At 54.0% G+C, this 23,608-nt stretch overlaps 1 protein-coding gene across 17 annotated transcripts in view; it reads right to left on the reverse strand.

Annotated features, from left to right (window-relative positions):
- Positions 1-23,608, reverse strand: part of EPS8 (EGFR pathway substrate 8, signaling adaptor) — a 293,475-nt gene that overhangs the window by 95,537 nt on the left and 174,330 nt on the right. For 8 of the 17 annotated variants that reach the window (XM_077468599.1, XM_077468604.1, XM_077468603.1 and 5 more), the window contains exon 1: positions 2,712-2,852. The exons of 2 other annotated variants lie outside the window; for them this stretch is intronic. The gene's annotated coding sequence lies outside the window, so the exon portion shown is untranslated. Of the gene's footprint in view, positions 1-1,028; positions 1,136-2,711; positions 2,853-11,094; positions 11,298-23,608 lie in introns of those variants that run through there. 7 more of the 17 variants (XM_077468606.1, XM_077468608.1, XM_077468607.1 and 4 more) reach the window with 4 other exon arrangements.

A 23,608-nucleotide genomic window follows, 5' to 3' on the forward strand; every position in this document is an offset into this window, starting at 1 on the left:
CAGACCATCCTTAGTAGATTGTAAGCTCCCAGGAGCAGGACTTTCTTTACTCTCTTGTATTGTTGCTGTATTGTCTTCCTTTATATTGCAAAGCGCTGTGCAAACTGTTGGCGCTATATAAATCCTGTACAATAATAATAACTCTTAATAAATCAACCTCACCATCTCTCTGAGTTTATTGGGAGTGATTTACTAAAACTGGAGTGCGCAAAATCTGGTTCAGCTCTGCATAGGAACCAATCAGCTCCTGATTTATTTATTTATTTTTTAAATCAAAGCTTAATTGAACAAGCTGAAGTTAATTGGACAGCTACGCCAGATTTTACATTCTCCAGTCTTAGTAAATCAACCCCTACGTCTCTTAATACAAGAAAGTATTTTGCTTATTCTAGAAGCAGCAAATTGGTATTGAGTGCTACTAATTGCCAAGATCCTGCTATAAACATGCTGGTTGTATATGTTTATTCCTTTGGGGGTGGGAAAAGGTGACATCCCCAGCATCGGCTTATCTTGGAGGAAGGTACAATAAATGGAGAAATTAAGCTAGTTTCCAGTCTGTCACAAGCTAAAATGGGACATTAAATACCTATGAACATCGTCATGCCCCCATTCTTCTACAAACCTCCAGGTAGTACTATGAAAACTGCAATATGATATAACCCTACAACACTGTATGGCAGCTGTCTCTTCAATATTTGGCTACATGAGCAATATAACCTTTCCTACTGATTTAACAACTTGTTTGTAGTCATATCATACATATCAGATATAATCAAATAACCATGATATGATTGAACTACTTGTTGAAAATCTCTCATCAGTAAAGGGATATAGGTCTGAGCAGCCCCCACCTTTCTTCAAATATGTAATCAATCCAGACAGGATAGTCCGGCGTTAAGTCAGATCCTGATAAATGCCGGTACACAGATAAAGTGGTATTTTCTGAATAGTAAATCTACAGATACCGATTTAAGCCGTAAAAATTTCCTCGACCTGTTAATACAACTAAACGGACATCAAGTACTTACCCCGCCGCTGACCACCAGGCTGAGGCCACTAAAAACTCAGATGTGGAGACTATGATTATAACATACTAAATAATTGCTGCCTGTAATGCAATGTACAAAGATAAAGCAACTATTTCATGACGTAGGTTAGTAAAAGAATAACCAACGTATTTATGACACCTGGTGTTTGAGCACTACCTCAGCTTATAAATTGTCCTGAAGATAAAAATAACCAGATCACTATTAATCCAGCTAGCAGTACATGCCCAGAGTATTCCTCCGTACTATATACACAGTATAAGAATATTTGCATATACAGATGGATTTCAGCTCACATTTTGCTTGGAGAGCTCACCCTCAGAACACAATACAGATAATAGTCAACACTAGACATGCAATAAAATCATGTGTATACCAAGATCGCTTCATTACAACAGCCCACAAAGAAACGGATCATACACGAGTCTCTGCTATACTGTATGTACTGAGAGGACTTTATCTAGATCACATGTGGCAAACACAAGGTCTGAGGGTCAAATCGGGCCAGCCATGCCATTTCAATTGGCCCTCGCACCTCTCCTGTCCCAGCTTCCATCTTGTGTCAGCAGCAGAGAGGACAGAAGTCCCCCACCAGATCCTGTGCATCTCTATGCCACTGTGGAGAGGCTCGTCTCAGCAGCAGAGAGGATACTTGATAGATCCTGCGCCTCTCTGTGCAGCCAGAGCACCCCCTTGTCCTTGCTTCCCCTGGTCTCAGCATTCTCAGACTCTCGCAGCTGACTCCAGCACTCCTCCAGACCCCACACTTTCTGCCTCCCAGCTCTGCCCCTAGCTTCTTCTCTGCAGCAGCATAAGGTAAGGGGGTTGCACTGTGATGTAAGCGAGGATGGGAGACTCGACATCTGCTTATAATTATTATGGAAATACTAAAATTCTATACCAGTTGAAAAGGAGGGTCACACTCCGCTGCTATCATCCAGAAATAAACTTAAATTGGAGACTGCTCAGACAGAACACCAATGCAGATATAACTGGCCCTTTGAGAGCAACCATAATGCTGATGAGGACCGCAATGCAATGGAGTTTGTCAACCCTGATCTAGATGGTTCCCAAATACAGGATAACCAGACAAGACTATGCACATAAGTAACCAAAAATCCCTCTAACTCCCTAGATGAGCCCACAGGACAAGATAACCAGCCTGGATATGGTGGCATGGTCAGAAGGAACCAGAAATCGCTCTACACACCTAGATGAGCCCACGGAACAAAATAACCAGACAAGACTATGCACAGGAGGTAACCAAAAATCCCTCTACCTCCCTAGATGAGCCCACATAACAAGATAACCAGCCTGGATTTGGTGGCATGGTCAGAAGGAACCAGGAATCATTCTACACTCCTAGATAAGGCCACAGGACAGGATAACAAGACTGGATATTGTGGCATGCTCAGAAGTAACCGGAAATCCCTCTACCACCCTAGATGAGCCCACAGGACAGGGTAACCAACCTGGCTAAGGCATCATGCCCAGAAGATACCAGAAATCAATCCCTCTACCTCGAAAGGTTATTCTCTGTAAGTGTAACAGATCAAGGACTAGCAGGTATACAAAAACACACAATCCACTGACAGCATGCAACATAAAAAACCCACTGAACATGTACAGATAAATAAAATATGTAAAGTGGAATTTACACATAACCTGTTGGCTGTACAATGAGGTGTTGGAAGTAATCCACGAAGCTTGCTGCATAGAGGTTGTGATCATCTGATGGAAATGGAGTCTACATGGGAGTGGACAGCACTGATCCATTTATGACTGCAAACACACCTAGATAAGGACAGAACCCCATATTGACGCAGAGAAAAGTCCTAAGTCAGGAGATAACACACAGCTATAAAGGATGACTTTGTACTCATCCATTGCAACAAATGGAAAGAGAGGGACAACCCAATAGTAACTAACCACAGATAGCTCAACTATTCAAAAAATGTCTTGAAAGCCACAATAAAAATCTTGTATTTACAATTCCAGAAATGCGTAAATAATGGCAATAGGTAATCAAAGATTAAGCATCCAGGAAAAAAATAGTCAGATGGCAGAAATTTGGCAAAAGATGAAATCCACTCTTCACATTCTAGTCTTTCCCATCAGGTCTGATATTTTCTCAGCTCCCCAGGTAGTTAGAAGCATGCTATGTCCATAGTTTTCAATGGACTGTCAGAGGTGTATATCTAGTCTTTCGGCACAACACACCCTGAGCAGGTGCAATCAGCTCAGGGAAAGAGACAGGCGGGGAATGAAAAGAGGCTGACATACAGTGCATCCAGAAAGTATCCACAGCGCTTGACTTTTTCCAAATTTTCTTATTTTACAGCCTTTTTCCCCCCAAAATGGATTAAATGCATTATTTTCCTCAAAATTCTACAAACAATACCCCATAATGACAACGTGAAAGATGTTTGTTTGAAATCTTTGCAAATAATACAAAAAAAAATTAAAAAATAAATCACATTATATTTCAGGTACTTATATAGCCCCGTCAATTTACGCAGCGGTTTACATTGCCCTCAAGGAGCTTACAATCTAAGGTCCCTAACTCACATACATATATATATTAGGGCCAATTAAGACAGGAACCAATTAACCTACCAGCATGTCTTTGGAGTACGGGAGGAAACCGGAATAACCAGAGGAAACCCATGCAGGCACAGGGAGAACCATAGTCAAACCTTAAAAAGGGGTTGTATGGGTTTGTTTTTTAAATAACAAACATGTTATACTTACCTCCACCACCTGGCCCCAGTCCACCTGTTCTGGGGTCCCTCGGCAGCTGTCTCGGCTCCTACCGCCAATAGCTAACCCCCCTCTGGGAAGCTCTATGCCGGGGGGGGGGGGGGGGTTATCTTGCGGGCACGCTCCCTGTCATACGCACTGCGTCCATAGACACATAGTGTATGACTCCGTACCACATCCCGGCAGCCACGTCATTGGACGTGATTGACAGCAGCTCGAGCCAATGGCTGCGCTGCTATTAATCTATCCAATCAATAGCCAGACTCCGTCAAGAAGAGGACACTGGGGGATGTGCACAGCGGGTGAACAGGCTCAGGTAAGTAAACGGGGGGGAGCCCCCCGTCATTGCCAGGTGTTTTTTCACCTTCATGCATAAAGGTGAAAAAGCACAAACCTTTAAAACCCCTTTAAGAGTTTCAATTTGTATGCAATCAGGCAGGCCCTTGCACTACATGATTTTGGTAAATCTGAAGATGAAAAACTTCAGAAAATCTAAGTGTGTAAGGGGATCTCAGAGCACAAACCAAACCAAGCCATGAAATCCAAGGAATTGTTTGTAGACCTCCGATACAGGATTGTATTTAGGCACAGAAATTTTTCTGCAGGTCCCAATGGGGACAGTGGCCTTTATCATCCGTAAATGGAAGAAGTTTGGAACCTCCCTGTGGTTCGCCAATAGGCACGTGAAGGATTCTCAGACCATGAGAAAAAAAAATTCCCTGGTCTAATGAAACAAAGATTGAACTCTTTGGCCTGAATGGCAAGCGTCATATCTGGAGAAAACCAGGCACTGCTTATCACCTGGCCAATACCATCCCTACAGTGAAGCATGGTGGTGGCAGCATCATGCTGTGGGGATATTTTTCAGCAGCAGGAACTGGGTGATTAGTCAGGATTGAGGGAAAGCTAAATGCAGCAATTTACAGAGACATCCTTGACAAAAACTTGGTCCAGAACCCTCTGGACCTCAGACTGGAGCAAAGGTTCATCTTTCAAAAAGGACAATGACCCCAAGCACACAGCCAAGATAATGAAGGAGTGGCTACGGGACAGCTCTGTGTATGTCCTTGAGTGGCCCAGCTAGAGCCCAGACTTGAACCCGATTGAACATCTCTGGAGATATCTGACAATGGTGGTGCACCAAACCTGATGGAGCTTGAGAGGTCCTGCAAGGAAGAATGGGAGAAACTGGCCATAAAATAGGTGTGCCAAGCTTGTAGCATCATATGCAAAAGACTTGAGGCTGTAATTGGTGCCAAAAGGTGCTTCACCAAAAGTATTGAGCAAAGGCAGTGAATACTTATGCACTTGTGATTTTGTTATTTATTTTTAATACATTTTTTTGGTAAATATAACCAAATCAGTGTAAATTATTTGGTCTGTGTGAAAGTTAGAGTCTACAAGCTATGGTGCCAATCATTGAAAATGTATCCATCCTGATGCACTGATCTCATTTCTTGAGACCCTAAAGGCTGGCCAAACACTATACAATTTTCTTGTTTAACTTTCCATTCAATTTACCAAAACCATATACGGTAATATGAAGTCACACCTAAGCCATTTCATTTTGTATGCAATCAGGCAGGCCCTTGAACTACATAGCTGAAGATAAATCTAAAGGAAATTTAATAAGAAAAATTGTAAAGTGTATGGTCAGCCTTCCAAGCCAGGACAGTACAAATACCCCCCAAATGACCCCTTTTTAGAAAGTAGACAGCCCAAGGTATTTAATGAGATGCATGGCGAGTTTTTCCGAAGTCATTTTTTCCTCAAAACTCTTTGCAAAATTAAGATTTTTTTTTTAAACACATAATTGTCATAGTAACGGGTTATTTCACTCACACAGTTTATCCATTGCATACATTTCATCCCAAAACACATTCTGCTACTCCTCCCAAGTACATGTGTGAGACTTTTCCACAGCCTGGCCACATGGAAAGGCCCAACATGCAGGGAGACCCGTCAGGGACATACATTTTAAATCTAATTTGACTACCTATTACACTTTTGTGAGGCACTGTAGTGCCACGGACGAGCACTGATGTGACATACATGATCATGAATGAGCCATGGATGGGAATGGATAAGCCATGGATGAAGCACGCATGCATGTATGGAGCATGGATGAGCCATACATGGAGCATGGATAATGGATGGATGGATGAGCCGTGGATGGAGCATGCATGGAGCACAGATGGATGAATGAGACATGTATGGAGCATGCATGGATGAGACATGTATGGGGCACACATGGAGAACGGATAGAGGATAGATGGATGAGACATGGATGGCTGAGACCTGGATGGAGCACAGATGAAGCATGGATGGATGGCTGAGACCTGGATGGAGCACAGATGAAGCATGGATGGATGGATAGAGTACGCATGGAGCACGCATGGGGAATGGATGGATGAGACATGGATTGATCATGGATGGAGCACGAATGGATGAGACATGGATGGAGCACGAATGGATGGAGCACGAATGGATGGAGCACGAATGGATGAGACATGGATGGAGCACGAATGGATGAGACATGGATGGATGCAGACCCACAGTTCTGCTGCACCCTGCTCTCCCCTTCTCCTCACATTCTGCACCGATCGGAACCAGCTCGATTCCAGTACCGGTTCCCGCATCGCACCCCTCTTGCAGGCAGGTCACACTACCCTCCACGAACCGCTGCGGGTGTCAATACAAAAGGTAATGACACCCCTGGACAAGAATTGGATTGCATGAGTTTGAACACCCATGTGATATGAATCCGTTGCAGGGGGGGAAAAAAAAAAATAAATAAAAAAAAGAAAGCTCATGCACTATTTTCATGCGAATCCAATGCGAGTTCAGCCACACCACTGTATGGCTGATCTGCCATTGCACAGATATCGCATATGATTCGCACCGCAATGTGTGAACCCAGGCTAAAGCGTGATATGTATATTATGTATAATAATAATAATAATAATAATAATAATAAAAAACTCATGCACAGAGAACACCAAAAATCCCCACCAGACTGAAGACTTATGTGGATGGGCTTTGTTCTCTTCTGATACAAGTCTATAAGATTTCAGCAGCTGGGGGTCAAATTTACCTGCAATCAATTCTGAATTATCTCAAAAGCAGCCTGCCATCTCTCATGGACACAGGCCCCACAGCCTGCATCCATGGTTTGGTATAGAGCTTTCAGCAGTGTGACAACAGGGGCATGGACTGTCAAGCCATGGTGGGAGCTGTAGTTCGGTACACATGATCATGGTGAGGGTGTTGTGGGGAATATTTAGTCGCAGTGGGGTTGTAGTGCAGAACACCCGCCGTTGCGGGGGGGGGGGGGGGGGGGGTTGGCGCAGAATATCCGTCGCTGCGGGGGTTGTAGCGCAGAATAGCCAGCCTCTGGATACATCACTGATGTGAATAACCGCCTTATATAGGAATAAAGTGACTAAGTGTATACTTGGGCCTCTGGACTAAGTGTATACTTGGGCCTCTGGACTAAGTGTATACTTGGGCCTCTGGACTAAGTGTATACTTGGGCCTCTGGACTAAGTGTATACTTGGGCCTCTGGACTAAGTGTATACTTGGGCCTCTGGACTAAGTGTATACTTGGGCCTCTGGACTAAAAATGTTCTTCTGTGTCACAGGGAAGGCACATACAGGCAAAGACTTGACAGGCTGACAGATATTTTAGAGTAGGGGCACAGACAGGCGATTCAGATAAACTGAAGAGATCATTGCTGCACCCCCACCTACTATGGAAGTAAACTGGAGCCAGATTATTAATGCATAGTTTGGTATTGGTTGCTATGGCTTACATACAGCATTATAGAAACAGGCAAGGTACAAAGACACAGTCTGTGACAGAAGCGCTGCAACTCCCACTACTAACTAGCATTCCATTGGGCCTGGTAAATTAATAATAAACATCTCACATATGTACTAAAATGACTGCAAACTGCCAGCTCACCATGAATATTGCTTCACAAGACAAAACCTGGAGAAAAACGCACAAAATCTTTCATGACAAGCAGTTAATTGATGGAAATAGGTGGGAGAAAGCAGGGGTGCCCAACCGGTAGCCCACGGGGGCCCTCTGATGTGGCGGGCCAGCAAGCCCAGATCGCAGCTTGCCAACCCGCCACTCCAGAGCATGATTGTTATGGATGGAGCCAGGGGGTAGAGGAAGCATGGGGCGGTGTATGGAGTAGAGCAGCATAAGCCAGCTCCTGTCCCAGGCGGAGTGTTACCAATTTCAGCTGGGACAGCAATATTTCTACAGTCGGTGCCCAGCAATGCCTGCTGAAAGGGTGATTCCTGGAGATCAGAAAGTGAAGGATCAATAAATTAAAGGTCAGTCTTTGAAAATTACAGTATATATACATACACACAGTATATATAGCAATGGACAGATATGCTCTGCAATGGTTACTAGTCTGCTTTCAAACTGACCCGCAGGTGCAGAATACCTGTGGCTTACCTGAATTGAATCATAGACTGCTATTATTACCTGCAAGTTTGGTGCGCCTTTAGAAAGTGCACCACGCTTGCAAGATATAATAAAAAAGTCTCTGGCAAAGCGCAGCTAACCCACAGGAAAGCAGCAGGTATACTTCACTGCACCCCTGGTAAACTGCATCAGTGTGAAAACAGCCTTAGGCTGGATCCACACCTATGCATTTTTTGTGCTTTTTGCATATTTACACTACAGAACGTGTTCCATAGGAAGCCATGTTAAATGGACTTTAGTGCAAATATGCAAAAAGCCGTAAAAATGCATAGATGTGAATCAAGCCTTATAGGGCGCTCAGGACTGTAAGGGTTTGTTTACATTTGCGGCTTGGGGGGCCGGTAAAATCCCATAGTTCATTGTGTCCCACCAGCAATTACCGAATCACTTTAAGAGGTTGTAAACCTCAAAAAAATAAATAAATAAAAACACCCTGCAAGATAAAAGGCATAATGAGCTAGTATGCATCGCATACAAGCTCATTATGAAATACTTACCTTAGAACGATGCCCTGGATTGGCGCCGGCACACCGCTGACAGGGCCGACATGTTTCCCGGAGTTACTTCCCAGGCTCCAGCAATACGATTGGCCAGAGCTGCAATTACATCACCCCTGCCCATGTGCACAGGAGCCGCCAGTCACGGCATGGGCCCTGAAGAAATGGCACTAGCAGGCCATTCATTCAGTGCACATGCGCTGAGGACATTGGCGGCAGCGTATACAGTAAATATCTCCTAAACAGTGCAAGTTTGAGATATTTACAGTGCTTACAGGCCAGTCTTATTATAGGCTTACCTGTAGGTACAATTAAAGAGTAAGACTTTACTTCCTCTAAGTGGCTCTCGCTCTTCAAAAAGTTGAGCAGCCTGTTCTACGCTCTCAGCATTGTGTGCAGCACTACTGAGCAGAGGTGTGCACATTGCTATCCAGCAAGGCACAGTGCGTAGCACTATTACCCAGCAAAGATGTGACACTGCGCACATGTCGCTGCCCAACAGAGACGTGTCTGTGTGCAAACAACACTATCCAGCAGAGATGCAGAACTGTGCGCACAACATTATCCAGCAGAACACAGTGCTGATCACTATTATCTGGCAGACATGCAATATTACACATAAAGCTATCCAGCAGAGATGAAGACACAGTGCGCAAAATGCTACCAAGCAAGACCCAGTGTTAAGCACTTTTACCAAACAGAGAAGCAATTCAATGTTACGCAGAAGAGTTGCAGCACTGCAAGCACAATGCTATCCATCAGAGATGATGCAGTGTGCATGCAATGCTGGCCAGCACAGACCCAGAACTATGCACACAGCAAAATCCAACGGAGACATGGTACCATGCACACAAAACACTACTGAGCAGAGATGCAGCAGTGTGCGCACAATGCTACCCAGCAAGACACAATGCTGAGCACCATTACCCAGCAGAGACGTGACTCTGTGCACACAACATTGCCCAGCAGAGATGTGGCAGTTGGAAAACGCTATCCAGCGTACACATAACATCGTGCGCAAAACACTATCCAGGCAGGCATCGTTCGCTCAATGTACCCAGCAAGACAAAGTGGGCACAAAATGCTGCCCAGCAGAGATGCAGCAGTATGCACATACAGCTAGCCAGCACAGACATGCGTACAACACTGTTAGAGATGTGGCACAGTGTAACCAACAAGACAATACTGAGCACTATAATCCAGCAGATGCAATATTTCATACATAACACCACCCAGCAGAGGGACAGCACTGTGCGCATACCAGCACGGCGCTGTGCGCACAACGCCACCCAGCAGAGGCATGGCAAAACGCACAAAATACTACACAGAAAGACACAGTTCTAAGCACTTTTACCAAGCAGAGAAGCTACACTGCGCACACAACGTTAGAGACACAGCACTCTGTGCACAACACTAATCATCAGAGGTGAAGCAGTGTACACACAATGCCCCATAGCGCTACCCTGCGGAGACAAAGCACTGTAAACACACTGTTACCTAGCACAAAGCAGAGGTGTGACATTGTGCACACAGTGATGCCCAGCAAAATATGGTGCTGAGCACTATTGCCCACTAAAGCTTGTGACGGAACTGTACCTCTTATGTGTAAGTCACTCTGTGTCTATTAGGGGCACAGGGTGACAGACAGTAGTAGCTGGGTTCCACGGGCCCCCCTGCCCAAAGTGACTTCCATCACAAGGCTATTTACACATCTTTCCATGTCCTCATTTGTCTATTTTTAATCTTTTTAACATCCGTTGTACTGCATTGACATTTGTTTTCTTTATGAATTGTGGTGCATTTTTGGTGCGTTTATAAGTGTTTTCATGCATTTTTTTTTTTTTTTTTTGTTTTTTTTTTGCCAGCAAGGATTGGTCTCCTGCAGTGACATTATTGTTGAGAACTTCTGAAGGAGCCACTTCCAGGAGATATACAGTATGTGCAGTTTTATGCATTGCCATAAACTTTTATGGGACGCAGCGCATGAAAATACACAGAAGAATGGACACATCTCCTTTTTCAAAATGCAGTGTGTGTGTGTGAACAGTCTCGTTGGGTAACATGTTCCTACGACACATCTGTTGTAAACGGGGACCAATAAACGTGTCAGAAGCACAAAGGGCACACACATCAATACACAATTACTCAGCAGAGGACAACATACACATTGACACACAGCGATTCCAAGCATTACACGCTCAGCTACCCAAAAACACAGCGTCTTAGTAAATAAGGCACAGGCCACATGTGATTATCAAAGGCAGGTGGGGGCCCAGGCCCACTTACCAGCCCAGAAGGTGACCAGTACCCAGTACTGCGTACATAAAGGGATGTTGCCTCTTACCTGTTCCTGGAACTGCTCATTAATCATTAATGCAGGACAAGAGTCAGAGGGTGGAGACACCAGCAACAGGGACTTAACCTGTCGCTGACTGTCAGTTAACATTCACAACCTGACTGTCAGTCTTAAAGCATAAAGCTACAGCCAGAGCTGTGTTCAGAACTCCCACACTGGAGATGAAGGACAGACTTCAGGAAAGCTGTTTGAAGCTTGCTACATACTTTTTACTTGCTGAGCACAATGATCTACAGAGTAGTGCCATGGTACAGCAATACACAAGCCGTCATTGTACATTGCCCGAGGCACCAGACCGCAACACCCTAAATTACAAAACAGACCTACAACTGCTACAGTTTGTACGGAGGTCATTTCATCTTTTGGTACGGTGTGCTTGTGTTCTGCAAACAACTAATCACCTAAACAAATGTGTTGTAGTCTTAGCATACATCACACATCAGTGATTAGACAGCTGGCAGGTTATCATGCCACTGCTGGGAAGGAAGAACAGGGGGAGCTGAGCTGCCATGTCACTGCTGGGAAGGGGGAGCTGAGCTGCCATGTCACTGCTGGGAAGGGGGAGCTGAGCCGCCATGGCACTGCTGGGAAGGGGGAGCTGAGCTGCCATGTCACTGCTGGGATGGGGGAGCTGAGCTGCCATGTCACTGCTGGGAAGGGGGAGCTGAGCCGCCATGGCACTGCTGGGAAGGGGGAGCTGAGCTGCCATGTCACTGCTGGGAAGGGGGAGCTAAGCCGCCATGTCACTGCTGGGAAGGGGGAGCTGAGCTGCCATGTCACTGCTGGGAAGGAGGAGCTGAGCCGCCATGTCCCTGCTGGGAAGGGGGAGCTGAGCTGCCATGTCAACGCTAGGAAGGGGGAGCTGAGCTGCCATGTCACTGCTGGGAAAGCAGAGCAGGGGGAGCTGAGCTGCCATGTCACTGCTGGGAAGGGGGAGCTGAGCTGCCATGTCACTGCTGGGAAAGGGGAGCGGGGGGGGGCTGAGCTGCCATGTTACTGCTGGGAAGGGGGAGCTGAGCTACCATGTCACTGCTGGGAAGAGGGAGCTGAGCTGCCATGTCACTGCTGGGAAGAGGGAGCTGAGCTGCCATGTCACTGCTGGGAAGGGGGAGCTGAGCCGCCATGTTACTGCTGGGAAGGGGGAGCTGAGCTACCATGTCACTGCTGGGACGGGGGAACTGAGCTGCCATGTCACTGCTGGGAAAGCAGAGCAGGGGGAGCTGAGCTGCCATTGCTGGGAAGGGGCAGCTGAGCTGCCATGTCACTGCTGGGAAGGGGGAGCTAAGCCGCCATGTCACTGCTGGGAAGGGGGAGCTGAGCTGCCATGTCACTGCTGGGAAGGGGGAGCTAAGCCGCCATGTCACTGCTGGGAAGGGGGAGCTGAGCTGCCATGTCACTGCTGGGAAGGAGGAGCTGAGCCGCCATGTCCCTGCTGGGAAGGGGGAGCTGAGCTGCCATGTCACCGCTAGGAAGGGGGAGCTGAGCTGCCATGCCACTTCTGGGAAAGGGGAGCTGGGCTGCCATGTCACTGTTGGGAAAGCAGAGCAGGGGGAGCTGAGCTGCTATGTCACTGCTGGGAAGGAGGAGCTGAGCTGCCATGTCACTGCTGGGAAGGGGGAGCTAAGCCGCCATGTCACTGCTGGGAATGGGGAGCTGAGCTGCCATGTCACTGCTGGGAAGGGGGAGCTGAGCTGCCATGTCACTGCTGGGAAGGAGGAGCTGAGCCGCCATGTCCCTGCTGGGAAGGGGGAGCTGAGCTGCCATGTCACTGCTGGGAAAGCAGAGCAGGGGGAGCTGAGCTGCCATGTCACTGCTGGGAAGGGGGAGCTGAGCTGCCATGTCACTGCTGGGAAAGGGGAGCGGGGGGGGGGGGGCTGAGCTGCCATGTTACTGCTGGGAAGGGGGAGCTGAGCCGCCATGTCACTGCTGGGAAGGAGGAGCTAAGCTGCCGCCATGTCACTGCTGGGAAGGAGGAGCTAAGCTGCCATGTCACTGCTGGGAAGGGGGAGCTGAGCTGCCATGTCACTGCTGGGAAGGGGCAGCTGAGCTGCCATGTCACTGCTGGGAAAGGGGAGCTGAGCCGCCATGTCACTGCTGGGAAGGGGGAGCTGAGCTGCTACATCACTGCTGGGAAGGGGGAGCTGAGCTATCATGTCACTGCTGGGAAGGGGGAGCTGAGCTGCCATGTCACTGCTGGGAAGGGGGAGCTGAGCCGCCATGTCACTGCTGGGAAGGGGGAGCTGAGCTGCTACATCACTGCTGGGAAGGGGGAGCTGAGCTATCATGTCACTGCTGGGAAAGGGGAGCTGAGCTGCCATGTCACTGCTGGGAAGGGGGAGCTGAGCTGCCATGTCACTGCTGGGAAGGGGGAACTGAGCTGCCATGTCACTGCTGGGAAAGGGGGAGCTGAGCTGCCATGTCACTGCTGGGAAGGGGGAGCAGGGGGAGCTGAGCTGCCATGTCACTGCTGGGAAGGGGGAGCTGAGCCGCCATGTCACTGCTGGGAAAGCAGAGCAGGGGGAGCTGAGCTGCCATGTCACTGCTGGGAAGGGGGAACTGAGCTGCCATGTCACTGCTGGGAAAGGGGGAGCTGAGCTGCCATGTCACTGCTGGGAAAGGGGAGCGGGGGGGGGGCTGAGCTGCCATGTTACTGCTGGGAAGGGGGAGCTGAGCTGCCATGTCACTGCTGGGAAGGGGGAGCTGAGCTGCCATGTCACTGCTGGGAAGGGGGAGCAGGGGGAGCTGAGCTGCCATGTCACTGCTGGGAAAGGGGAGCAGGGGGGGGGGGGGCTGAGCTGCCATGTTACTGCTGGGAAGGGGGAGCTGAGCCGCCATGTCACTGCTGGGAAGGGGGAGCTGAGCTGCCATGTCACTGCTGGGAAAGCAGAGCAGGGGGAGCTGAGCTGCCATTGCTGGGAAGGGGCAGCTGAGCCGCCATGTCACTGCTGGGAAGGGGGAGCTGAGCTGCCATGTCACTGCTGGGAAGGGGGAGCTAAGCCGCCATGTCACTGCTGGGAAGGGGGAGCTGAGCTGCCATGTCACTGCTGGGAAGGAGGAGCTGAGCCGCCATGTCCCTGCTGGGAAGGGGGAGCTGAGCTGCCATGTCACCGCTAGGAAGGGGGAGCTGAGCTGCCATGCCACTTCTGGGAAAGGGGAGCTGGGCTGCCATGTCACTGTTGGGAAAGCAGAGCAGGGGGAGCTGAGCTGCTATGTCACTGCTGGGAAGGAGGAGCTGAGCTGCCATGTCACTGCTGGGAAGGGGGAGCTAAGCCGCCATGTCACTGCTGGGAAGGGGGAGCTGAGCTGCCATGTCACTGCTGGGAAGGGGGAGCTGAGCTGCCATGTCACTGCTGGGAAGGAGGAGCTGAGCCGCCATGTCCCTGCTGGGAAGGGGGAGCTGAGCTGCCATGTCGACGCTAGGAAGGGGGAGCTGAGCCGCCATGTCACTGCTGGGAAAGCAGAGCAGGGGGAGCTGAGCTGCCATGTCACTGCTGGGAAGGGGGAGCTGAGCTGCCATGTCACTGCTGGGAAAGGGGAGCGGGGGGGGGGGGGCTGAGCTGCCATGTTACTGCTGGGAAGGGGGAGCTGAGCCGCCATGTCACTGCTGGGAAGGAGGAGCTAAGCTGCCGCCATGTCACTGCTGGGAAGGAGGAGCTAAGCTGCCATGTCACTGCTGGGAAGGGGGAGCTGAGCTGCCATGTCACTGCTGGGAAGGGGCAGCTGAGCTGCCATGTCACTGCTGGGAAAGGGGAGCTGAGCCGCCATGTCACTGCTGGGAAGGGGGAGCTGAGCTGCTACATCACTGCTGGGAAGGGGGAGCTGAGCTATCATGTCACTGCTGGGAAGGGGGAGCTGAGCTGCCATGTCACTGCTGGGAAGGGGGAGCTGAGCCGCCATGTCACTGCTGGGAAGGGGGAGCTGAGCTGCTACATCACTGCTGGGAAGGGGGAGCTGAGCTATCATGTCACTGCTGGGAAAGGGGAGCTGAGCTGCCATGTCACTGCTGGGAAAGCAGAGCAGGGGGAGCTGAGCTGCCATGTCACTGCTGGGAAGGGGGAACTGAGCTGCCATGTCACTGCTGGGAAAGGGGGAGCTGAGCTGCCATGTCACTGCTGGGAAGGGGGAGCAGGGGGAGCTGAGCTGCCATGTCACTGCTGGGAAGGGGGAGCTGAGCCGCCATGTCACTGCTGGGAAAGCAGAGCAGGGGGAGCTGAGCTGCCATGTCACTGCTGGGAAGGGGGAACTGAGCTGCCATGTCACTGCTGGGAAAGGGGGAGCTGAGCTGCCATGTCACTGCTGGGAAGGGGGAGCAGGGGGAGCTGAGCTGCCATGTCACTGCTGGGAAAGGGGAGCGGGGGGGGGGCTGAGCTGCCATGTTACTGCTGGGAAGGGGGAGCTGAGCTGCCATGTCACTGCTGGGAAGGGGGAGCTGAGCTGCCATGTCACTGCTGGGAAGGGGGAGCAGGGGGAGCTGAGCTGCCATGTCACTGCTGGGAAAGGGGAGCGGGGGGGGGGGCTGAGCTGCCATGTTACTGCTGGGAAGGGGGAGCTGAGCCGCCATGTCACTGCTGGGAAGGGGGAGCTGAGCCGCCATGTCACTGCTGGGAAGGGGGAGCTGAGCTGCCATGTCACTGCTGGGAAAGCAGAGCAGGGGGAGCTGAGCTGCCATTGCTGGGAAGGGGCAGCTGAGCTGCCATGTCACTGCTGGGAAGGGGGAGCTAAGCCGCCATGTCACTGCTGGGAAGGGGGAGCTGAGCTGCCATGTCACTGCTGGGAAGGGGGAGCTAAGCCGCCATGTCACTGCTGGGAAGGGGGAGCTGAGCTGCCATGTCACTGCTGGGAAGGAGGAGCTGAGCCGCCATGTCCCTGCTGGGAAGGGGGAGCTGAGCTGCCATGTCACCGCTAGGAAGGGGGAGCTGAGCTGCCATGCCACTTCTGGGAAAGGGGAGCTGGGCTGCCATGTCACTGTTGGGAAAGCAGAGCAGGGGGAGCTGAGCTGCCATGTCACTGCTGGGAAGGAGGAGCTGAGCTGCCATGTCACTGCTGGGAAGGGGGAGCTAAGCCGCCATGTCACTGCTGGGAAGGGGGAGCTGAGCTGCCATGTCACTGCTGGGAAGGAGGAGCTGAGCCGCCATGTCCCTGCTGGGAAGGGGGAGCTGAGCTGCCATGTCAACGCTAGGAAGGGGGAGCTGAGCTGCCATGTCACTGCTGGGAAAGCAGAGCAGGGGGAGCTGAGCTGCCATGTCACTGCTGGGAAGGGGGAGCTGAGCTGCCATGTCACTGCTGGGAAGGGGGGGCTGAGCTGCCATGTTACTGCTGGGAAGGGGGAGCTGAGCCGCCATGTCACTGCTGGGAAGGAGGAGCTAAGCTGCCGCCATGTCACTGCTGGGAAGGAGGAGCTAAGCTGCCATGTCACTGCTGGGAAGGGGGAGCTGAGCTGCCATGTCACTGCTGGGAAGGGGGAGCTAAGCTGCCATGTCACTGCTGGGAAGGAGGAGCTGAGCTGTCATGTCACTGCTGGGAAGGGGGAGCTGAACTGCCATGTCACTGCTGGGAAAGGGGAGCAGGGGGAGCTGAGCTGCCATGTCACTGCTGGAAAAGAGCAGCAGGGGGGGCTGAGCTGCCATGTCACTGCTGGGAAGGGGAAGCTGAGCCGCCATGTCACTGCTGGGAAGGAGGAGCTAAGCTGCCATGTCACTGCTGGGAAGAGGGAACTGAGCTGCCATGTCACTGCTGGGAAGGGGCAGCTGAGCCGCCATGTCACTGCTGGGAAGGGGGAGCTGAGCCGCCATGTCACTGCTGGGAAGGGGGAGCTGAGCTGCCATGTCACTGCTGGGAAGGGGGAGCTGAGCTGCCATGTCACTGCTGGGAAGAGGGAGCTGAGCTGCCATGTCACTGCTGGGAAGAGGGAGCTGAGCTGCCATGTCACTGCTGGGAAGAGGGAGCTGAGCTGCCATGTCACTGCTGGGAAGGGGCAGCTGAGCTGCCATGTCACTGCTGGGAAGGGGCAGCTGAGCTGCCATGTCACTGCTGGGAAGGGGGAGCTGAGCCGCCATGTCACTGCTGGGAAGGGGGAGCTGAGCTGCCATGTCACTGCTGGGAAGGGGGAGCTGAGCTACCATGTCACTGCTGGGAAGAGGGAGCTGAGCTGCCATGTCACTGCTGGGAAGAGGGAGCTGAGCTGCCATGTCACTGCTGGGAAGGGGCAGCTGAGCTGCCATGTCACTGCTGGGAAGGGGGAGCTGAGCCACCATGTCACTGCTGGGAAGGGGGAGCTGAGCTACCATGTCACTGCTGGGACGGGGGAGCTGAGCTGCCATGTCACTGCTGGGAAAGCAGAGCAGGGGGAGCTGAGCTGCCATTGCTGGGAAGGGGCAGCTGAGCTGCCATGTCACTGCTGGGAAGGGGGAGCTAAGCCGCCATGTCACTGCTGGGAAGGGGGAGCTGAGCTGCCATGTCACTGCTGGGAAGGGGGAGCTAAGCCGCCATGTCACTGCTGGGAAGGGGGAGCTGAGCTGCCATGTCACCGCTAGGAAGGGGGAGCTGAGCTGCCATGCCACTTCTGGGAAAGGGGAGCTGGGCTGCCATGTCACTGTTGGGAAAGCAGAGCAGGGGGAGCTGAGCTGCTATGTCACTGCTGGGAAGGAGGAGCTGAGCTGCCATGTCACTGCTGGGAAGGGGGAGCTAAGCCGCCATGTCACTGCTGGGAAGGGGGAGCTGAGCTGCCATGTCACTGCTGGGAAGGGGGAGCTGAGCTGCCATGTCACTGCTGGGAAGGAGGAGCTGAGCCGCCATGTCCCTGCTGGGAAGGGGGAGCTGAGCTGCCATGTCGACGCTAGGAAGGGGGAGCTGAGCTGCCATGTCACTGCTGGGAAAGCAGAGCAGGGGGAGCTGAGCTGCCATGTCACTGCTGGGAAGGGGGAGCTGAGCTGCCATGTCACTGCTGGGAAAGGGGAGCGGGGGGGGGGGGGCTGAGCTGCCATGTTACTGCTGGGAAGGGGGAGCTGAGCCGCCATGTCACTGCTGGGAAGGAGGAGCTAAGCTGCCGCCATGTCACTGCTGGGAAGGAGGAGCTAAGCTGCCATGTCACTGCTGGGAAGGGGGAGCTGAGCTGCCATGTCACTGCTGGGAAGGGGCAGCTGAGCTGCCATGTCACTGCTGGGAAAGGGGAGCTGAGCCGCCATGTCACTGCTGGGAAGGGGGAGCTGAGCTGCTACATCACTGCTGGGAAGGGGGAGCTGAGCTATCATGTCACTGCTGGGAAGGGGGAGCTGAGCTGCCATGTCACTGCTGGGAAGGGGGAGCTGAGCCGCCATGTCACTGCTGGGAAGGGGGAGCTGAGCTGCTACATCACTGCTGGGAAGGGGGAGCTGAGCTATCATGTCACTGCTGGGAAAGGGGAGCTGAGCTGCCATGTCACTGCTGGGAAAGCAGAGCAGGGGGAGCTGAGCTGCCATGTCACTGCTGGGAAGGGGGAACTGAGCTGCCATGTCACTGCTGGGAAAGGGGGAGCTGAGCTGCCATGTCACTGCTGGGAAGGGGGAGCAGGGGGAGCTGAGCTGCCATGTCACTGCTGGGAAGGGGGAGCTGAGCCGCCATGTCACTGCTGGGAAAGCAGAGCAGGGGGAGCTGAGCTGCCATGTCACTGCTGGGAAGGGGGAACTGAGCTGCCATGTCACTGCTGGGAAAGGGGGAGCTGAGCTGCCATGTCACTGCTGGGAAGGGGGAGCAGGGGGAGCTGAGCTGCCATGTCACTGCTGGGAAAGGGGAGCGGGGGGGGGGCTGAGCTGCCATGTTACTGCTGGGAAGGGGGAGCTGAGCTGCCATGTCACTGCTGGGAAGGGGGAGCTGAGCTGCCATGTCACTGCTGGGAAGGGGGAGCAGGGGGAGCTGAGCTGCCATGTCACTGCTGGGAAAGGGGAGCGGGGGGGGGGGCTGAGCTGCCATGTTACTGCTGGGAAGGGGGAGCTGAGCCGCCATGTCACTGCTGGGAAGGGGGAGCTGAGCCGCCATGTCACTGCTGGGAAGGGGGAGCTGAGCTGCCATGTCACTGCTGGGAAAGCAGAGCAGGGGGAGCTGAGCTGCCATTGCTGGGAAGGGGCAGCTGAGCTGCCATGTCACTGCTGGGAAGGGGGAGCTAAGCCGCCATGTCACTGCTGGGAAGGGGGAGCTGAGCTGCCATGTCACTGCTGGGAAGGGGGAGCTAAGCCGCCATGTCACTGCTGGGAAGGGGGAGCTGAGCTGCCATGTCACTGCTGGGAAGGAGGAGCTGAGCCGCCATGTCCCTGCTGGGAAGGGGGAGCTGAGCTGCCATGTCACCGCTAGGAAGGGGGAGCTGAGCTGCCATGCCACTTCTGGGAAAGGGGAGCTGGGCTGCCATGTCACTGTTGGGAAAGCAGAGCAGGGGGAGCTGAGCTGCCATGTCACTGCTGGGAAGGAGGAGCTGAGCTGCCATGTCACTGCTGGGAAGGGGGAGCTAAGCCGCCATGTCACTGCTGGGAAGGGGGAGCTGAGCTGCCATGTCACTGCTGGGAAGGAGGAGCTGAGCCGCCATGTCCCTGCTGGGAAGGGGGAGCTGAGCTGCCATGTCAACGCTAGGAAGGGGGAGCTGAGCTGCCATGTCACTGCTGGGAAAGCAGAGCAGGGGGAGCTGAGCTGCCATGTCACTGCTGGGAAGGGGGAGCTGAGCTGCCATGTCACTGCTGGGAAGGGGGGGCTGAGCTGCCATGTTACTGCTGGGAAGGGGGAGCTGAGCCGCCATGTCACTGCTGGGAAGGAGGAGCTAAGCTGCCGCCATGTCACTGCTGGGAAGGAGGAGCTAAGCTGCCATGTCACTGCTGGGAAGGGGGAGCTGAGCTGCCATGTCACTGCTGGGAAGGGGGAGCTAAGCTGCCATGTCACTGCTGGGAAGGAGGAGCTGAGCTGTCATGTCACTGCTGGGAAGGGGGAGCTGAACTGCCATGTCACTGCTGGGAAAGGGGAGCAGGGGGAGCTGAGCTGCCATGTCACTGCTGGAAAAGAGCAGCAGGGGGGGCTGAGCTGCCATGTCACTGCTGGGAAGGGGAAGCTGAGCCGCCATGTCACTGCTGGGAAGGAGGAGCTAAGCTGCCATGTCACTGCTGGGAAGAGGGAACTGAGCTGCCATGTCACTGCTGGGAAGGGGCAGCTGAGCCGCCATGTCACTGCTGGGAAGGGGGAGCTGAGCCGCCATGTCACTGCTGGGAAGGGGGAGCTGAGCTGCCATGTCACTGCTGGGAAGGGGGAGCTGAGCTGCCATGTCACTGCTGGGAAGAGGGAGCTGAGCTGCCATGTCACTGCTGGGAAGAGGGAGCTGAGCTGCCATGTCACTGCTGGGAAGAGGGAGCTGAGCTGCCATGTCACTGCTGGGAAGGGGCAGCTGAGCTGCCATGTCACTGCTGGGAAGGGGCAGCTGAGCTGCCATGTCACTGCTGGGAAGGGGGAGCTGAGCCGCCATGTCACTGCTGGGAAGGGGGAGCTGAGCTGCCATGTCACTGCTGGGAAGGGGGAGCTGAGCTACCATGTCACTGCTGGGAAGAGGGAGCTGAGCTGCCATGTCACTGCTGGGAAGAGGGAGCTGAGCTGCCATGTCACTGCTGGGAAGGGGCAGCTGAGCTGCCATGTCACTGCTGGGAAGGGGGAGCTGAGCCGCCATGTCACTGCTGGGAAGGGGGAGCTGAGCTACCATGTCACTGCTGGGACGGGGGAGCTGAGCTGCCATGTCACTGCTGGGAAAGCAGAGCAGGGGGAGCTGAGCTGCCATTGCTGGGAAGGGGCAGCTGAGCTGCCATGTCACTGCTGGGAAGGGGGAGCTAAGCCGCCATGTCACTGCTGGGAAGGGGGAGCTGAGCTGCCATGTCACTGCTGGGAAGGGGGAGCTAAGCCGCCATGTCACTGCTGGGAAGGGGGAGCTGAGCTGCCATGTCACCGCTAGGAAGGGGGAGCTGAGCTGCCATGCCACTTCTGGGAAAGGGGAGCTGGGCTGCCATGTCACTGTTGGGAAAGCAGAGCAGGGGGAGCTGAGCTGCTATGTCACTGCTGGGAAGGAGGAGCTGAGCTGCCATGTCACTGCTGGGAAGGGGGAGCTAAGCCGCCATGTCACTGCTGGGAAGGGGGAGCTGAGCTGCCATGTCACTGCTGGGAAGGGGGAGCTGAGCTGCCATGTCACTGCTGGGAAGGAGGAGCTGAGCCGCCATGTCCCTGCTGGGAAGGGGGAGCTGAGCTGCCATGTCGACGCTAGGAAGGGGGAGCTGAGCTGCCATGTCACTGCTGGGAAAGCAGAGCAGGGGGAGCTGAGCTGCCATGTCACTGCTGGGAAGGGGGAGCTGAGCTGCCATGTCACTGCTGGGAAAGGGGAGCGGGGGGGGGGGGGCTGAGCTGCCATGTTACTGCTGGGAAGGGGGAGCTGAGCCGCCATGTCACTGCTGGGAAGGAGGAGCTAAGCTGCCGCCATGTCACTGCTGGGAAGGAGGAGCTAAGCTGCCATGTCACTGCTGGGAAGGGGGAGCTGAGCTGCCATGTCACTGCTGGGAAGGGGCAGCTGAGCTGCCATGTCACTGCTGGGAAAGGGGAGCTGAGCCGCCATGTCACTGCTGGGAAGGGGGAGCTGAGCTGCTACATCACTGCTGGGAAGGGGGAGCTGAGCTATCATGTCACTGCTGGGAAGGGGGAGCTGAGCTGCCATGTCACTGCTGGGAAGGGGGAGCTGAGCCGCCATGTCACTGCTGGGAAGGGGGAGCTGAGCTGCTACATCACTGCTGGGAAGGGGGAGCTGAGCTATCATGTCACTGCTGGGAAAGGGGAGCTGAGCTGCCATGTCACTGCTGGGAAAGCAGAGCAGGGGGAGCTGAGCTGCCATGTCACTGCTGGGAAGGGGGAACTGAGCTGCCATGTCACTGCTGGGAAAGGGGGAGCTGAGCTGCCATGTCACTGCTGGGAAGGGGGAGCAGGGGGAGCTGAGCTGCCATGTCACTGCTGGGAAGGGGGAGCTGAGCCGCCATGTCACTGCTGGGAAAGCAGAGCAGGGGGAGCTGAGCTGCCATGTCACTGCTGGGAAGGGGGAACTGAGCTGCCATGTCACTGCTGGGAAAGGGGGAGCTGAGCTGCCATGTCACTGCTGGGAAGGGGGAGCAGGGGGAGCTGAGCTGCCATGTCACTGCTGGGAAAGGGGAGCGGGGGGGGGGCTGAGCTGCCATGTTACTGCTGGGAAGGGGGAGCTGAGCTGCCATGTCACTGCTGGGAAGGGGGAGCAGGGGGAGCTGAGCTGCCATGTCACTGCTGGGAAGGGGGAGCTGAGCCGCCATGTCACTGCTGGGAAAGCAGAGCAGGGGGAGCTGAGCTGCCATGTCACTGCTGGGAAGGGGGAACTGAGCTGCCATGTCACTGCTGGGAAAGGGGGAGCTGAGCTGCCATGTCACTGCTGGGAAAGGGGAGCGGGGGGGGGGGGCTGAGCTGCCATGTTACTGCTGGGAAGGGGGAGCTGAGCTGCCATGTCACTGCTGGGAAGGGGGAGCTGAGCTGCCATGTCACTGCTGGGAAGGGGGAGCAGGGGGAGCTGAGCTGCCATGTCACTGCTGGGAAAGGGGAGCAGGGGGGGGGGGCTGAGCTGCCATGTTACTGCTGGGAAGGGGGAGCTGAGCCGCCATGTCACTGCTGGGAAGGGGGAGCTGAGCCGCCATGTCACTGCTGGGAAGGGGGAGCTGAGCTGCCATGTCACTGCTGGGAAAGCAGAGCAGGGGGAGCTGAGCTGCCATTGCTGGGAAGGGGCAGCTGAGCCGCCATGTCACTGCTGGGAAGGGGGAGCTGAGCTGCCATGTCACTGCTGGGAAGGGGGAGCTAAGCCGCCATGTCACTGCTGGGAAGGGGGAGCTGAGCTGCCATGTCACTGCTGGGAAGGAGGAGCTGAGCCGCCATGTCCCTGCTGGGAAGGGGGAGCTGAGCTGCCATGTCACCGCTAGGAAGGGGGAGCTGAGCTGCCATGCCACTTCTGGGAAAGGGGAGCTGGGCTGCCATGTCACTGTTGGGAAAGCAGAGCAGGGGGAGCTGAGCTGCTATGTCACTGCTGGGAAGGAGGAGCTGAGCTGCCATGTCACTGCTGGGAAGGGGGAGCTAAGCCGCCATGTCACTGCTGGGAAGGGGGAGCTGAGCTGCCATGTCACTGCTGGGAAGGGGGAGCTGAGCTGCCATGTCACTGCTGGGAAGGAGGAGCTGAGCCGCCATGTCCCTGCTGGGAAGGGGGAGCTGAGCTGCCATGTCGACGCTAGGAAGGGGGAGCTGAGCTGCCATGTCACTGCTGGGAAAGCAGAGCAGGGGGAGCTGAGCTGCCATGTCACTGCTGGGAAGGGGGAGCTGAGCTGCCATGTCACTGCTGGGAAAGGGGAGCGGGGGGGGGGGGGCTGAGCTGCCATGTTACTGCTGGGAAGGGGG

The sequence above is a fragment of the Lithobates pipiens genome, unplaced genomic scaffold, assembly GCF_037356315.1.
Source record: "Lithobates pipiens isolate NorthernLeopardFrog02 unplaced genomic scaffold, aLitPip1_a1.2 Scaffold_8, whole genome shotgun sequence".
Taxonomy (NCBI): domain Eukaryota; kingdom Metazoa; phylum Chordata; class Amphibia; order Anura; family Ranidae; genus Lithobates; species Lithobates pipiens.